Below are 15,948 nucleotides of genomic sequence, written 5' to 3'. Positions count from 1 at the left end.
ACATGCATATCATCGACACCTCATATTATAGAAACCAGCCTGATCATAACCAACACAGACTCAGAGGAGAAATAAACTTTAGCAGCAAATCAAATCAAATTTTATTTGTCACATACACATGGTTAGCAGATGTTAATGCGAGTGTAGCGAAATGCTTGTGCTTCTAGTTCCGACAATGCAGTAATAACCAACAAGTAATCTAGCTAACAATTACAAAACTACTACCTTATAGACACAAGTGTAAGGGGATAAAGAATATGTACATAAAGATATATGAATGAGTGATGGTACAGAGCGGCATAGGCAAGATACAGTAGATGGTATCGAGTACAGTATATACATATGAGATGAGTATGTAAACAAAGTGGCATAGTTAAAGTGGCTAGTGATACATGTATTACATAAAGATGCAGTAGATGATATAGAGTACAGTATATACATATACATATGAGATGAATAATGTAGGGTATGTAAACATTATATTAGGTAGCATTGTTTAAAGTGGCTAGTGATATATTTTACATCATTTCCCATCATCTCCTTAGTTTTGTTGACGTTGAGTGTGAGGTTATTTTCCTGACACAACACTCCGAGGGCCCTCACCTCCTCCCTGTAGGCCGTCTTGTTGTTGTTGGTAATCAAGCCTACCACTGTTGTGTCGTCCGCAAACTTGATGATTGAGTTGGAGGCGTGCGTGGCCACGCAGTCGTGGGTGAACAGGGAGTACAGGAGAGGGCTCAGAACGCACCCTTGTGAGGCCCCAATGTTGAGGATCAGCGGGGTGGAGATGTTGTTGCCTACCCTCACCACCTGGGGGTGGCCCGTCAGGAAGTCCAGTACCCAGTTGCACAGGGCGGGGTCGAGACCCAGGATCTCGAGCTTGATGACGAGCTTGGAGGGTACTATGGTGTTGAATGCCGAGCTGTAGTCGATGAACAGCATTCTCACATAGGTATTCCTCTTGTCCAGATGGGTTAGGGCAGTGTGCAGTGTGGTTGAGATTGCATCGTCTGTGGACCTATTTGGGCGGTAAGCAAATTGGAGTGGGTCTAGGGTGTCAGGTAGGGTGGAGGAGCAGCAGCAGTAGGAGGAGCAGCAATGTGTAGATAAAGTCCCAGAGAAGAAGAAGAGGAATCATGAGAGACTGCTATAAAGTCCCAGAGAAGAAGAGGAACCAAGAGAGACTGCTATAAAGTCCCATAGAAGAAGAGGAACCAAGAGAGACTGCTATAAAGTCCCAGAGAAGAAGAGGAACCAAGAGAGACTGCTATAAAGTCCCAGAGATGAAGAGGAACCATGAGAGACTGCTATAAAGTCCCAGAGAAGAAGAAGAGGAATCATGAGAGACTGCTATAAAGTCCCAGAGAAGAAGAAGAGGAACCATGAGAGACTGCTATAAAGTCCCAGAGAAGAAGAAGAGGAACCATGAGAGACTGCTATAAAGTCCCAGAGAAGAAGAAGAGGAACCATGAGAGACTGCTATAAAGTCCCAGAGAAGAAGAAGAGGAACCAAGAGAGACTGCTGACAAAACAACTAACTACTAAACACACAGCAAGGCAGTGCATTTAAACTAGCTGTGTACATATGCTCCTCAGTTTAAGATGAGTGTGTGTTTATTAACCCAACTGTAGTTGAATTAAACACTCATACCTTTTCAGTGGAGGCTGCTGAAGGGAGGACGTCTCATAATAATGGCTGGAAGGGAAACCATGTGTTTGATGTTGTTGATAGCTTTCCACCTATTCCGCTCCAGCCATTACCACGTGCCAGTCCTCCCCAGTTAAGGTGCCACCAACCTCCTGTGGTTTGTAGAGTCAAGTGTTAGCATATTACACCATAGGGCTACTAGTAAAGTTGGACATGCATACTAAAATGCTACTACAACCAAAACCTCTATTGGTTACAATTTGGGATTGAAAAGTGATGTGCATTTGACTTTTCATATGATATTTGAGCCTACATAGTACTGCTATATTTTGAAAAAGACATAGCAACATACCATAGAGACCAGTGGAGGCTGCTGAGAGGGAGGACGACTCATAATATTGTCCGGAATGGAGAGAATGGAACGGTATCAAACACTCCATTCCAGCCATTATTATGAGCCGTCCTCCCTCAGCAGCCTCCACTGATAGAGATGTACAGAGATTGCAATATTGCAACTGTCCCATTATGTTGTGTGCGAGTGCACAAGCAGTACCATTTTGAAGTAGTTAGCTGAAAGGGTACGTACTGCCACCTGTAGTGTGTTGTTTGAACAGGTATAAAGCCAAGATTAGCGATTTACTGCCACCTGCAGTTATGGAATGTTTGCTCACGAGTATAATTAATTGGTTGATCCATCCTGATGACCCGGATGGAATTATGTGATCCTTCCTTAACCCATAGGAAGTTCTACCCAGTTGACTACTTCAAAATGGTGAAAGTTCTCAATGGCGCTGCCCATGCTAAAACAGGCTTTTGGGCACTTGAGTCCTCAATACATGTCCATTCAACAAACAACAATGCTTACATTGACGCAACAGACATCCTTGGGTGTCATTAAATAATTGTAGCACCAAGTTATGTATAGTATCAAGGTCTGAATAACACATACAAAAAAATATAGAGATTGCAAAAGCAGCTGAGTATACAAAATAAGAGCCCTCCCTATCTTACTACTGCTGTGGGCCATGCAGGGTCCTGACTTTGGTCCCGCTGTCTGACTGCTCATCATAGCTCTCAAACTCACTGCCGCTCCAGCTGTTGTTGGTGCCATGATGGTCCACTTGCCTCTGAACGTTCTCATAAATGCAATCTGACACACAACTGGGGAGACATTAATCACATACATTATTTTCTCGCAGACATGCATCTGCAGATGCACACACACACACATGTATGCACACATGCGTGCACTTACACACACACATATGCACACGCACACACCACTGTATGAGTCCCCACCTTCCACAGGAGAGAGGAGGCTCTCACAGGGCACATCATCATAGTTGACCTCTGGACGACTGGTCCTGAAAATGACGTCTGGACTGGTCATGTAGGGTAGGTCGGGCTATTCAGGATGTCATAGCGGCTGGTCGGATTGGTTGTGATGACGTCATCGGGGCCAGTGGGGCCAGGTGGGCTGTCTGTGCAGGCCATATCATCTGGACTTTGCAGGCCCTCCGGACTAGACACGTTTTCATTTTCAGAACTTGCTGCATCACCTGGACTTCCTACATCAAGCGTGGGGGAGGTTTCCCTGCAAGAGAGCAGTGCATCGTGTAATCAAGGTATGAAATTATTGTTATTTTCAATACAATCAATCTCATTTCGGGCTCAGTTGTTGTCAATTTGCAGTGTATAAATGATCAGAATTATCTTCCAGCCTCCAGACCATCTGCTCCGACAGAAATCGTCCCCCGGCTGAATCTAGTTGCCTACCCCTGAGTTAGAGCATGCTACATTGGGCACTACTACCACTCCCCAGGGTTTTTAGCCATGGGTGATTAGCTAAGTAAAAATAGTGACTAGCTAAGTAAACAGATGCAAATTGTGGGTTACAGGTCAAGAGAGGACTTTCAAGGTTACTACAAGATTACCAATGCAAGGTCAATCTGGTGTACAATCCCACTGGATTTTCCACTGCAATGGGTATCGTGGGAATTTCTACCCAGCATCAAGAGCACTTACAGACAGGAGACTGAAAATCAAAACTATCCCTACAGCCCTGAATAGTGTGGAGAGAATTAGCTTTGGGCCCCTCAGGTTTGAGAGAAAGCCTGTTTCCATGTGGAAAAGTCTGCCCTATCGCTGAAGAATAGGGTTAATGTCCTGGTCAATATAGCATGGTCAATAAATGCACTCCTATTACAAAGGTGAAGGTGACAGCAGTCTCTTGCCCCTATAGGAAATCAAGTTGTATCTCTCCATATGTAGGATCATAATTTGATCACTCTTTTGTTGCTGAGAATGATCCTGTACTGCAGGAAATGCAAACTTGTAGTGCATTTGAGTTTTAAAAAGGCTTCTAAAGTTTGTAATTTCCACTGAAATTTCAGACTTGATTTGCCCTAATGAAAAATGTATCACCCCAACAAAAATATCCATCAATTATAATCCACTGAATAATTTGCATTTCCTGTTGCTGCTGAATTATTTTTCCTATTGTAGCACACTGGCTCAAATTAAGATCCTACATCTGTAGCTCTATAGTACTTGCATGTTTTGTATCTATATCAGGGAGTATTCCATTTGCAAAGGGGTGTAATATGTCAAATATCCAATAATTGTCACACCCTGATCTGTTTCACCTGTCTTTGTGCTTGTCTCCACCCCCCTCCAGGTGTTGCCCATCTTCCCATTATCCCCTGTGTATTTATACCCGTGTTCTCTGTTTGTCTGTTGCCAGTTTGTTTGTATTGTCAGGTCTTACCAGGGGGCTTTCCCGTCTTCCTTTTTGTCAAGTTCTGTTTCCTCGGTTCTGACTATTCTGCCTGCCCTGACCCCGAGCCTGCCTGCCGTCCTGTACCTGTTTGACTCTGACCTAATCACAAACCCCTGCCTTTCCTCAACCTGCCCTTTGCCTGTCCTGTGTTTACAATAAATAATCTGAGAACTGTACTATCCGCCTCCTGTGTCTGCATCTGGGTTATATCCTGAGGCGTGATAATAATGAGGTTGGCTACTTTACCCACCAACAAAGACTATTATTAATTCCCAATTTCACAAAGTTACTTCACAATAACAATGGTCAATTATTTTCTAAATGAATTTGGCAAGGCCGACATTGGGTATGATTTTGCTACACTGTGTAGGGTTGAGGTTGAGATGATAGTGACAGAGACAGGTTGCTTATACTAGAGGAGCTCAGGACTGTGGATCATGTAGGGCGGCTAGACTAGTCTGGGGTTTAGTAAACGTTTATGCAGTCGCAGAGTGAGCTCTGACACCACACTGAACCACTCCTTGGCTTAGGTGGCTCTGTACGGTGCTTGAACTGAACAAATAATGCACACGCTGCTGTGAGGAAACACACCACTGAGCTCACACACGCACGCAACTGGGATATCTCATACACTTCGCTCGCTCGCATGCATGCACGCACACACTCCCACATGACTGAGATCACACGTGTAACTGAGATTCTCATTGACATGCACACCAGTGGAGGCTGCTGAGGGGAGGACGGCTCATAATAATATCTGGAATGGAGTCAATGGAGTGGTATCAACAACATCAAAGACGTGGTTTACATGTGTTTGATACCATTCCATTGACTCCATTCCAGACATTATGAGCCATCCTCCCCTCAGCAGCCTCCACTGATGCACATGCACGGCTGAGAGAGACCCCGCTGTGTTCTAAATGGGACTTGTAGCCTGTCATGTACTATTATATTTAAATAGATGTTTCCTGTTTTAGAGCAATGAATCGTCTGTACTTAATTGATACAGCTTTGATTTGTCTGCATTTGATTGATAAGGCATCCATTTCCATTCCTTTGATGAGGATCTGATTAGTCCTGGTTTGATTTGTTCAGTGTGATTCTGGGCTGGTGTCCCAGGCAGTGCTGATGTCGTGCTATATTTGTGATTGTGCTGCTTGTAAATCTGTATGATTGTAAAAGTAGGGGAGTGCCCAATGTGTGACACCACAGCCCTGCTGGAAGATGGTCACGAACCTGTCTGAGTGTCTATGCGGTCAGCCTTTTTTAAGACAGAGGTGTACTAGCACTCATTCACAGAACCTACAGGATATGGCATTGACAGACACAAGGCTAGATATTGAGTAAACATAACAATGTGATCAAACAAAGCTTCGGACGTCATTGATGACACACTGCTTCAAAGTTAGCTGCTTAGCGATTGCGACGCAGTCCTCGGAGCTCCAGTATCAAATGTAATATCACTAGTAGTCTCCTTTATCAATGTTTATAACCCTGACAGTCATTCTGAATGCAGCTTGCGGGTGACTGAAAATTCCAATTGTTGGCTATCCTAACTCAACAGGAATTACACATCACTTTGTAAGCCAGCATTATGTGTCTTGATGTGGCATGTAAACAAAGAGTTTCAGGCCACTGTATTAGCGTAAAACTAGGCCTCAAAATAAGGCCTCATGATATACACTACCGTTCAAAAGTTTGGGGTCACTTAGAAATGTCCTTGTTTTCCATGAAAACATACGTAAAATGAGTTGCAAAATGAATAGGAAATATAGTCAAGATGTTGACAAGGTTATAAATAATCATTTTTTATTTAAATAATAATTGTGTCCTTCAAACTTTGCTTTCGTCAAAGAATCCTCCATTTGCAGCAATTACAGCCTGGCAGACCTTTGTCATTCTAGTAGGTAATCTGAAGAGACTTCACCCCACGCTTCCTGAAGCACCTCCCACAAGTTGGATGGCTGCTCCCAGAACAGCTCAATAGGGTTGAGATCCGGTGACTGTGCTGGCCACTCCATTATAGACAGAATACCAGCTGACTGCTTCTTCCCTAAATAGTCCTTGCATAGTTTGGAGCTGAGTTTTGTGTCATTGTCCTGTTGTAGGAGGAAGTCCACAGGGTATGGCATGGCATTGCAAAATGGAGTGATAGCCTTCCTTCTTCAAGATCCCTTTTACCCTGTACAAATCTTCCACTTTACCACCACCAAATCACCCTAAAACCATCACATTGCCTCCACCATGCTTGACAGATGGCGTCAAGCACTCCTCCAGCATCTTTTAATTTTTTCTGTGTCTCAAGAATGCTCTTCTTTGTGGTCCAAACACTTCAAACTTAGATTTGTCTGTCTATACACTTTTTTTCCAATCTTCCTCTGTCCAGTGCCTGTGTTCTTTTGCCCATCTTAATCTTTTATTTTTATTGGCCAGACTGAGATATGGCTTTTTCTTTGCAACTCTGCCTAGAAAGCCAGCATCCCTGAGTCGCCTCTTCACTGTTGACATTGAGAATAGACTGACGAGTTTCAGAAGAAAGTACTTTGTTTCTGGCCATTTTTAGCCTGTAATCGAACCCACAAATGCTGATTCTCCAGATACTCAATTAATGTTAATTTCTCTACCATAAGCCGCTTCTCATTTTAGAGAATTTGGCAGTACGTCCAACTGGCCTCACAACCGCAGACCACGTGTATGGCATTGTGTGGGCGAGCGGTTTGCTGGTGCCCCATGGTGGCAGTGGAGTTATGGTATGGGCAGGCCTAAGCTATGGACAACAGACACAATTATGTTTTATCAATGGCAATTTTAATGCACAGGATACCGTGATGAGATCCTGAGGCCCATTGTCCTGTCATTCATCTGCCACCCTCACCTTATGTTTCAGCATGATAATGCACGGCTCCATGTTGCAAGGATCTGTATACAATTCCTGGAAGCTGAAAATCCCAGTTCTTCTATGGCCTGCATACTCACCAGACATGTCACCCATTGAGCAAGTTTGGGATGCTCTGGATCTACGTGTACGACAGTGTGTTCCAGTTTCTGCCAATATCCAACAACTTTGCACAGCCATTGAAGAGGAGTGGGACAACATTCCACAGGCCACAATCAACAGCCAACTCAATGCGAAGGAGATGTGTCATGCTGCAAAGGCAAATGGTGGTCACACCAGATACTGACTGGCTTTTAGTATCTATCTTAAGGTATCTGTGACCGGGCCTCCCGGGTGGCGCAGTGGTTAAGGGCCACCAGAGACTCTGGGTTCGCGCCCAGGCTCTGTCGTAACCGGCCGCGACCGGGAGGTCCGTGGGGCGACGCACAATTGGCATAGCGTCGTCCGGGTTAGGGAGGGATTGGCCGGTAGGGATATCCTTGTCTCATCGCGCACCAGTGACTCGCGTGGCGGGCCGGGCGCAGTGCACGCTAACCAAGGTTGCCAGGTGCACAGTGTTTCCTCCGACACATTGATGTGGCTGGCTTCCGGATTGGATGTGTGCTGTGTTAAGAAGCAGTGCAGCTTGGTTGGGTTGTGTATCGGAGAACGCATGACTTTCAACCTTCGTCTCTCCCGAGCCCGTACGGGAGTTGTAGCGATGAGACAAGATAGTAGCTACTAACAATTGGATACCACGAAATTGGGGAGAAAAAAGGGGGTAAAAAATAATCATAATAATAAATCAAATTAAAATAAAGGTATCTGTGACCAACAGATTCATATCTGTCTTCCCAGTCATATGAAATCCATAGATTAGGGCATAATGAATGTATTTCAATTTGACTTCCATATATGATCTGTAACTAAGTAAAATCTTCGAAATTGTTCCATTTATATTTTTGTTCAGTATAGTTAGTTTAGTTTCACCTGACCGGTAACTTAGCAAGTAGAGTAGGGAACTATGGAACATTCAGCGATGTGAGGTTATGAGGTCAAATCCCGTTGAAGGCACATTATTTAAAAAATGTTTTATGTGAAACCAAACTTTCTGCACTGTTGTTAAATTGTTTTATTTTATTTAGTATAGTATAAGCTTATATGTTAAGCATCATAAATAATGCCATAGATTCCTTTAAAAAAAAAGTAAACTTGAAAGCAAAAAAGTGAAGAATGATGTAAACCTGGTATTCCAACTGATTATAGGCTACTATTGCCAATACCGCTGCGCAATTGAGTTTTGATGAAAACAGTGGAGAAAGAAAATGTATATATCTGATAATCACAACTTACTATTTATTGCTGACCAGCAAATGTCACTCAAGTGAATTGTGCACAGATAATGAAGCTATGAAGCTCTGAGTAATTAACCATTTTCCAGCACAGTTTGGTGAAAGCCCCGAAACCTTCAGAAATCCTCAGGTTCACATCACTAGTGGAAACACACCAATAGTGGGAAAATGCACATATTTTCTTTATGCAGATTTTAGAATATGGGTATGAAAATGTGTCGCCAATTGGATGGAAACCTAGCTATTGCCACTAACAAATGCAGTCATGGATGGTAACTCTACAATTCACTCGAAAATGCAATGAACACTAGGAAACTATATTGGAGGTGTGGCTTAGTCGGGGCATAGCTTTCAGTTAGTTATTTTTGGCCACCCGTGAGTGGAAGTGTTGTATCAGTTTAAGTGGTCTATCATTATGTTAATACACTGACAAAGTGTAACAGTGTCAGCACTAAGCACAGTGTTAATTTAACGCTGAAAAGTGTGGACCCATATACACACTGGCCCAGTCTTAAAAAACTTTTAGTGTTGATTCAACACTGTAGAATTTTCTGTGTGAACAACTCCCTCACATGCTCTGTAATAGTTTTGACACTTCATGTCTCTCAACCTCAAAACTACTCTGTTTTCATCTGAGGCTGTAGAGGCTACATGTACAGTACAAACACAAACACAAATAATAATAACTTTATTTGTATGGTGATTTTTAATACAAGTAACTTAGTGCTTCCAAAAAATAAATAAAATAATAAAAAGTACGAAAAAAAAAAAAAAAACAAGAGGAAAGAGAAATTAAGAAAAAAAAAATGATGAATTAAAATCATACATTGAAATCATACATTAAAAGCGTGTCTCCAGCAAGGATATAAAAAGAGGCACTGAATCTGCAAGAAAGTGACATTTGCTGACCATTCCAAAGTCTAACCCAAATGGCAAATTCCCAGTCTCCTTTAGGTCTCAACCTAGACTTTGGTCAACAGTGCCCTGCCAGAGGATCTCAGGCTGCGTCTTGGCTCGTGGGGATATAAACGATCTGAGATATAGGATGGTGCTAAACCAAGCCTAGTCTTAAACGTGATTAATACCATTTTAAAATCTATTCTAAAAGTGACTGGTAGCCAGTGTAGAGAAGCTAAAATAGGTGTGATATGGTTTCATTTCCTGGTGCCTTGGGGTTCTATGTATACCGAGCTGTAGCTTTCTGAACTTACTGTGGACGATGGAGTGATTTCTGACTGAGACAGCAAATAAAAACATAGAAACAACGTTTCTCTAGATCAATGACTGAGATAAAAATACTTGACTTTAGATATATTTCTTAGATGATAAAAGCAGGACTGGACAACCGTCTTTACATGCAGCTCACGGTTTAGGTCAGGGTCAAAGAAGACACCAAGGTTTTTGGCCATATGATTTACATTTGTGGACAATTGACAAAGGTTATCTACAATCTGAGTTATAGCATGGTGGGGGCCAAATACAACAACCTCAAATCTTTTTTTAATCATTTAGCTGGAGAAAATTGTCAGACCACATTTGCTGTCATCAAGACACTTGTGATGGATAGCTACGCTAGCTTGGTCACTGGGTCTGATTGGTTAATAGAGCTGCATGTCATCCGTATAGCAGTGAACCTGAATGTTATGATTGCAGATGATACAGTATCACCAAGGGGAAGCATATACAGTTGAAGTTGGAAGTTTACATACACCTTAGACAAATACATTTCAACTCAGTTTTTCACAATTTCTGACATTTAATCCCAGTAAAAATTCCCTGTCTTAGGTCAGTTAGGATCACCACTTTATTTTAAGAATGTGAAATGTTAGAATAATAGTAGAATGAAAGATTTATTTCAGCTTTTATTTCTTTCATCACATTCACAGTGGGTCAGAAGTGTACATACACTTAATTAGTATTTGGTAGCATTGCCTTTAAATTGTTTAACTTGGGTCAAATGTTTCGGGTAGCCTTCCACAAGCTTCCCACAGTTACTACTGACAGAGCTGGAGTAACTGAGTCACATTTTCTATGGGATTGATGCCAGGGCTTTGCGATGGCCACTCCCAATACCTTGACTTTGTTGTCCTTAAGCCATTTTGCCACAACTTTTGAAGTGTGCTTGGGGTCATTGTCCAAATGGAAGACCCATTTGTAACCAATCTTTAACTTCCTGACTGATGTCTTGAGATGTTGCTTCAATATATCCACATAATTTCCAGTCCCTCCTGCAGCAAAGCACCCCCACAACATGTTGCTGCCACCCCCATGCTTCATGGTTGGGAGGGTGTTCTTCGGCTTGCATGCCTCCACCTTTATCCTCCAAACATAACGATGGTCATTATGGCCAAACAGTTCTATTTTTGTTTCATCAGACCAGGGGACATTTCTCCAAAAAATATGATCTTTGTCCCCATGTGCAGTTGCAAACCGTAGTCTGGCTTTTTTATGGTTTTGGAGCTTCTTCCTTGCTGAGCGGCATTTCAGGTTATGTCAATATAGGACTTGTTTTACTGTGGTTTCCTCCAGCATCTTCACAGGGTCCTTTGCTGTTGTTCTGGGACTGATTTGCACTTTTCGCATCAAAGTACGTTAATCTCTAGGAGACAGAACGCATCTCCTTCCTGAGCGGTATGATGGTTGCGTGGTCCCATGGTGTTTATACTTGCATACTATTGTTTGTGCAGATGAACGTGGTACCTTCAGGCATTTGGAAATTGTTCCCAAGGATGAACCAGACATGTGGAGGTCTACCATTTTTTTCTGAGGTCTAGGCTGATTTCTTTTTATTTTCCCATGATGTCAAGCTAAGACGCACTGAGTTTGAAGGTAGGCCTTGAAATACATCCATCCATACATCCAATTGACTCAAATTATGTCAATTATCCTATCAGAAGCTTCTAAAGCCAAGACATCATTTTCTGGAATTTTCCAAGCTGTTTAAAGGCACAGTCAACTTAGTGTATGTAAACTACCCATGGAATTGTGATACAGTGAATTATAAGTGAAATAATCTATCTGTAAACGATTGTTGGAAAAAGTACTTGTGTCGTGCAGAACGTAGATGTCCTAACCGACTTGCAAAAACAATAGTTTGTTAACAAGAAATTTGTGGAGTGGTTGAAAAACTAGTTTTAATGACTCCAACCTAAGTGTATGTAAACTTCTGACTTCAACTGTACAGGGGAAAAAAGATGGGGCCCAGAATTTACCCCTGAGGGACATGATAGTGAATAGGTGCTGGGGACGATACTGAACCACCCACGCTCACTGAAAAACGTCTGCCACATATACATGACCTGAACCAGTCGAGAGAAACGCTGGAGATTCCCAACCACCTCTCCAGCTGGTCAACAAGGATGTTATGATCAATTGTGACAAACGCAGCAACTAAAATAGAGAATGAATCGGTAGCCAACAGAAGGTCATTAATGACTTTCAAGAAAGCAGTTTCCGTGCTGTGAAGTGTGGGGAAGCCCGACTGGAATTTTTCAAATACGTTTTTCATACTCAAATTAGCTACCAATTGCTTGAAAACAACAGTTCATTGCATCCTTGCAGTTGACTGTTCTGCCATAAGATACCTGAGTGTGTTACATTCCTCAGAAGTATATGGCAGATCCAGACATGCAGTACAGACTGAGTCAACACCATCGTGAGATGGGCAAGGCAGTCAGGGACCTTAAACACAAATAACACAGGATGACTAGCTGCTCAGGCATAATATATCATATATACTCTTACAATCAAAATGGCTCCCAACACGGTGGACCTTTTCATTCTAAAGACACACCTACAGTTTGACTTACTAACTAGGGCCTTGAGCTAGCCTACAGCACCAGGTCCGGTCTAGTAGGGCTTTCTCACTGACAACAGACAATTGACTTGTGAACCCTCTCAATCACGTGTGAATGTCAAAAACAAGACTACATGGTGAGGCAGCAGCAATGATTCCACCGGTGGAATTAGGGTGACCACATCTAAAATGCCCAAATGCAGGACAAGGGAAAGATTCTGTGGGACATTCGCGGAACAGGGGACAGAATTCATATTTGGGGCAGGTTATAGGATCACGTTCAAATGGTGTCATAGTTCTGCTGTATGAAGGTCACTGCCTGTTAAAAGGGCAACCCTTAGTTGCTACATCAATTTTTGGACTTATAAATGAATGATATGTACCCATTGATTCGTGTAAATGCCTCATGAGCATTGTTCAGCTGTCGTACCCCATCAAAACCCAAAATATAACTTGTTTTATTGACTCCAATGTTTGTAAACAAACTACATGTAAACAACCTAAAAACATGATTAAAACTATTGACATCATGGATGGTCAGCCCTTGCACTCATAGCGTAGTGGATGGATTCGAGAGGGGTTGCATTTCTCAAGCCCCATCCCTCAGTTTTTTACTGAAACTGTGGCGGGGAGGACACTTTGTTAATGTTTCAGTTAAGGATTGCTGCTTCAAACACCTTTAATAGAGTCATAGTGTTATTATATGGTGCAATCCTCTAGTGAGTGAGTTACTTTTGTGCTGTTAATATCAAGCAAAGTTGAGAAAAAAATTCTTAGTATTGCAAACAAAAATGATGATATTGAAGGCAAAACATAAACACAAAAGGTATTGATAGCAAAACTAAATATTGCAAGGAGTTTCTTTCAAAATGTGAGAACAAATGAACGTATATGGATGCCCCAAAAATAGTTTCCAGTGATTTTTTTGTATGATAACGCAATGAAATAAAACGTCTTTGGTTATGTTACCCTGACCTTTGCTTTTGCTGCCTTTTCTTTCCAGTTGCAAGTTTTGGCACATTCCAACAACATAGTACCCTGTATCCCACTGCTGGTTTGCCTCTGAAGCTAAACAGGGTAGGTCCTGGTTGGTCCCTAGATGGGACACTAGATGTAGGTGAAATGTACATATGAAACTTCACACACGTCCGACAACCACGTGTCTGATTCGTGAAGATTCCCCCCCACCACCCCCCAAAAAATGTAATGTTTTTTTTTTTATATAAGGGCTCTCTCTTTCTCTCTGAACAGTCAAAGGGAGTTAACTTCAGGCATTTGAAGACCCACTGCAGTATTGCAGAATTATGTTTTTCCTCTTTGTTATCTACATCCATTTCAGAATGCACATTTCCTCGCAATTGGTTGCTCTGTAAGCCAATCAAATGCATCAGGTCACTCTCCTGAAATCTGGAGGTCACCCCCCACCACACCACAGGAGGTTGGTGGCACTTTAATTGGGCAGAACAGGCTCATGGGAATGGTTTCCATGTGTTTGATGCCATTCCATTCACACCATTCCAGCCATTATTATGAGCCATTCTCCTCTCCACTCACTAGTGGGGTCGAGGCTCTATTGCAATGTGATGATGCAGAGTGTAATGGAGAGACACAGACAATGAGGTCTCACCACCTTGTTCTCGATAAAGACAGTTTTAGCTTCATGAACTTAGTGCAACTCAGCCTACCCTATCATACAAATCTAAGGCTGTTTTGCCCCCCATTTTGTTTTTACATTGTCTACAATGTATAGCTCCAAATATGTTTCCAACGATCATGTCAGTCTATTTGACCTTCAGGCATTCTGAATTTCAGAGTGGTTACCTAAGCCCCATCCCTAAGCGTACTAGCTTAGCAAACAAAGTGGAAGGGTCAGGCTGTTGAAATGAACACTTTCAAGTATGTAATTCACTGACATTTAGTAATGAGCTCCAGTCAAAGATTTCCTCTTTCATCTGTAGCTCTAGCCTAGATAATACAAAAATGTGCTTTTGGATGGTATGCACATCCCCGTCACAAGAGGGCGACATGATAGTTTGGTCGCTTTATGGGTTGTAGTCTTCTTGACATTTTCCAAGTCCCATGTATTTCTATTTTGTAGTACCCGCCAGGCCGGCATGTCACGTCTCGGCACATATTCACATTTTAACAAAAAAGACAGACGACAAAGGGGGAGGGCTCATAGCGATAAAGCAGGCCATCAAACAAAAGACGTGTAGTGTAGGCCAGACATCCACAGCAAAAGAATCCCAGGTAAACATTGAAACATATACTGAACAAAAATATAAACGCAACATGCAACAATTTCAAATATTTACAGTTACAGTTCATAAATTCATTAGGCCCTAATCTATGGATTTCACATGACTGGGAATACAGATATGCATCTGTTGGTCACAGATACCTTTTTTTTTTTTAAAGTTAGCGGTGTGGATCAGAAAACCAGTCAGTATCTGGTGTGACCACCATTTGCCTCATGCATGCAGTGCATGCTACACATCTCCTTCGCATAGAGTTGATAAGGCTGTTGATTGTGGGCTGTGAAATGTTGTCCCAGTCCTCTTCAATGTCTGTGCCAAGTTGCTGGATATTGGCGGGAACTGGAACACGCTGTCGTACACCTCGATCCAGAGCATCCCAAACTTGCTCAATGGGTGGTGATGTCTGGTGAGTACGCAGGCCGTTGAAGAACGGGGACATTTTCAGTTTCCAGTAATTGTGTACAGATCCTTGCGAAATGGGGCCATGCATTATGCTGAAACATGAGGTGATGGCGGCGGATGAATGGCACGACAATGGGCCTCAGGATCTCGTCACGATACCTCTGTGCATTCAAATTGCCATCAATAGAATGCAATTGTGTTCGTTGTCCGTAGTTTACGCCTGCCCATACCATAACCCCACCACCACCAAGGGGCACTCTGTTCACAACGTTGACACCAGCAAACCGCTCGCCCACACGATGCCATACACATGGTCTGTGTTTGTGATTTTGGAGGCGGCTTATGGTAGAGAAATAAACATGACATTTTCTGGAAACAGCTCTGGTGGACATTCTTGCAGTCAGCATGATTTTGCATGCTCACACAAAACTTGAGACATCTGTGGCATTGTATTGTGTGACAAAACGGCACATTTTAGAGTGGCCTATTATTGTCCCCAGTACAAGGTGCACCTATGTAATGATCATGCTGTTTAACCAGCTTCTTGATATGCCACGCCTGTCAGGTGGATGTATTATTTTGGCAAAAGAGAAATGTTCACCTACAGGGATGTAAACAAGTTTGTGCCATGTCTGGGGTATTTTATTTCAGCTCATGAAACATGGAACCAACACTTTACATGTTGCGTTTATATTTTCGCTCAGTGTATATGTTACAACTTTTATCACAAGCTGTAACGTATACATAAGGGAGAGTTATGGCTTTTTGCATTATCCAACTGTAGTTAATTATAAATGTAGGCAGTACTCACGTGGTTTCATCGAGCCGGAGACTGCAG

General features: G+C 42.4%; 1 pseudogene; it reads right to left on the bottom strand.

The window, feature by feature from the left end:
• LOC115132006 (rho guanine nucleotide exchange factor 10-like protein) overlaps positions 1-3,483 on the bottom strand; it is a 29,954-nt pseudogene extending 26,471 nt beyond the window's left edge.
• Positions 3,484-15,948: the final 12,465 nt, after the last annotated feature.

This window comes from Oncorhynchus nerka, linkage group LG7 (genome assembly GCF_034236695.1).
Source record: "Oncorhynchus nerka isolate Pitt River linkage group LG7, Oner_Uvic_2.0, whole genome shotgun sequence".
Taxonomy (NCBI): domain Eukaryota; kingdom Metazoa; phylum Chordata; class Actinopteri; order Salmoniformes; family Salmonidae; genus Oncorhynchus; species Oncorhynchus nerka.
This window is presented reverse-complemented; position numbering and strand designations above follow the sequence as displayed.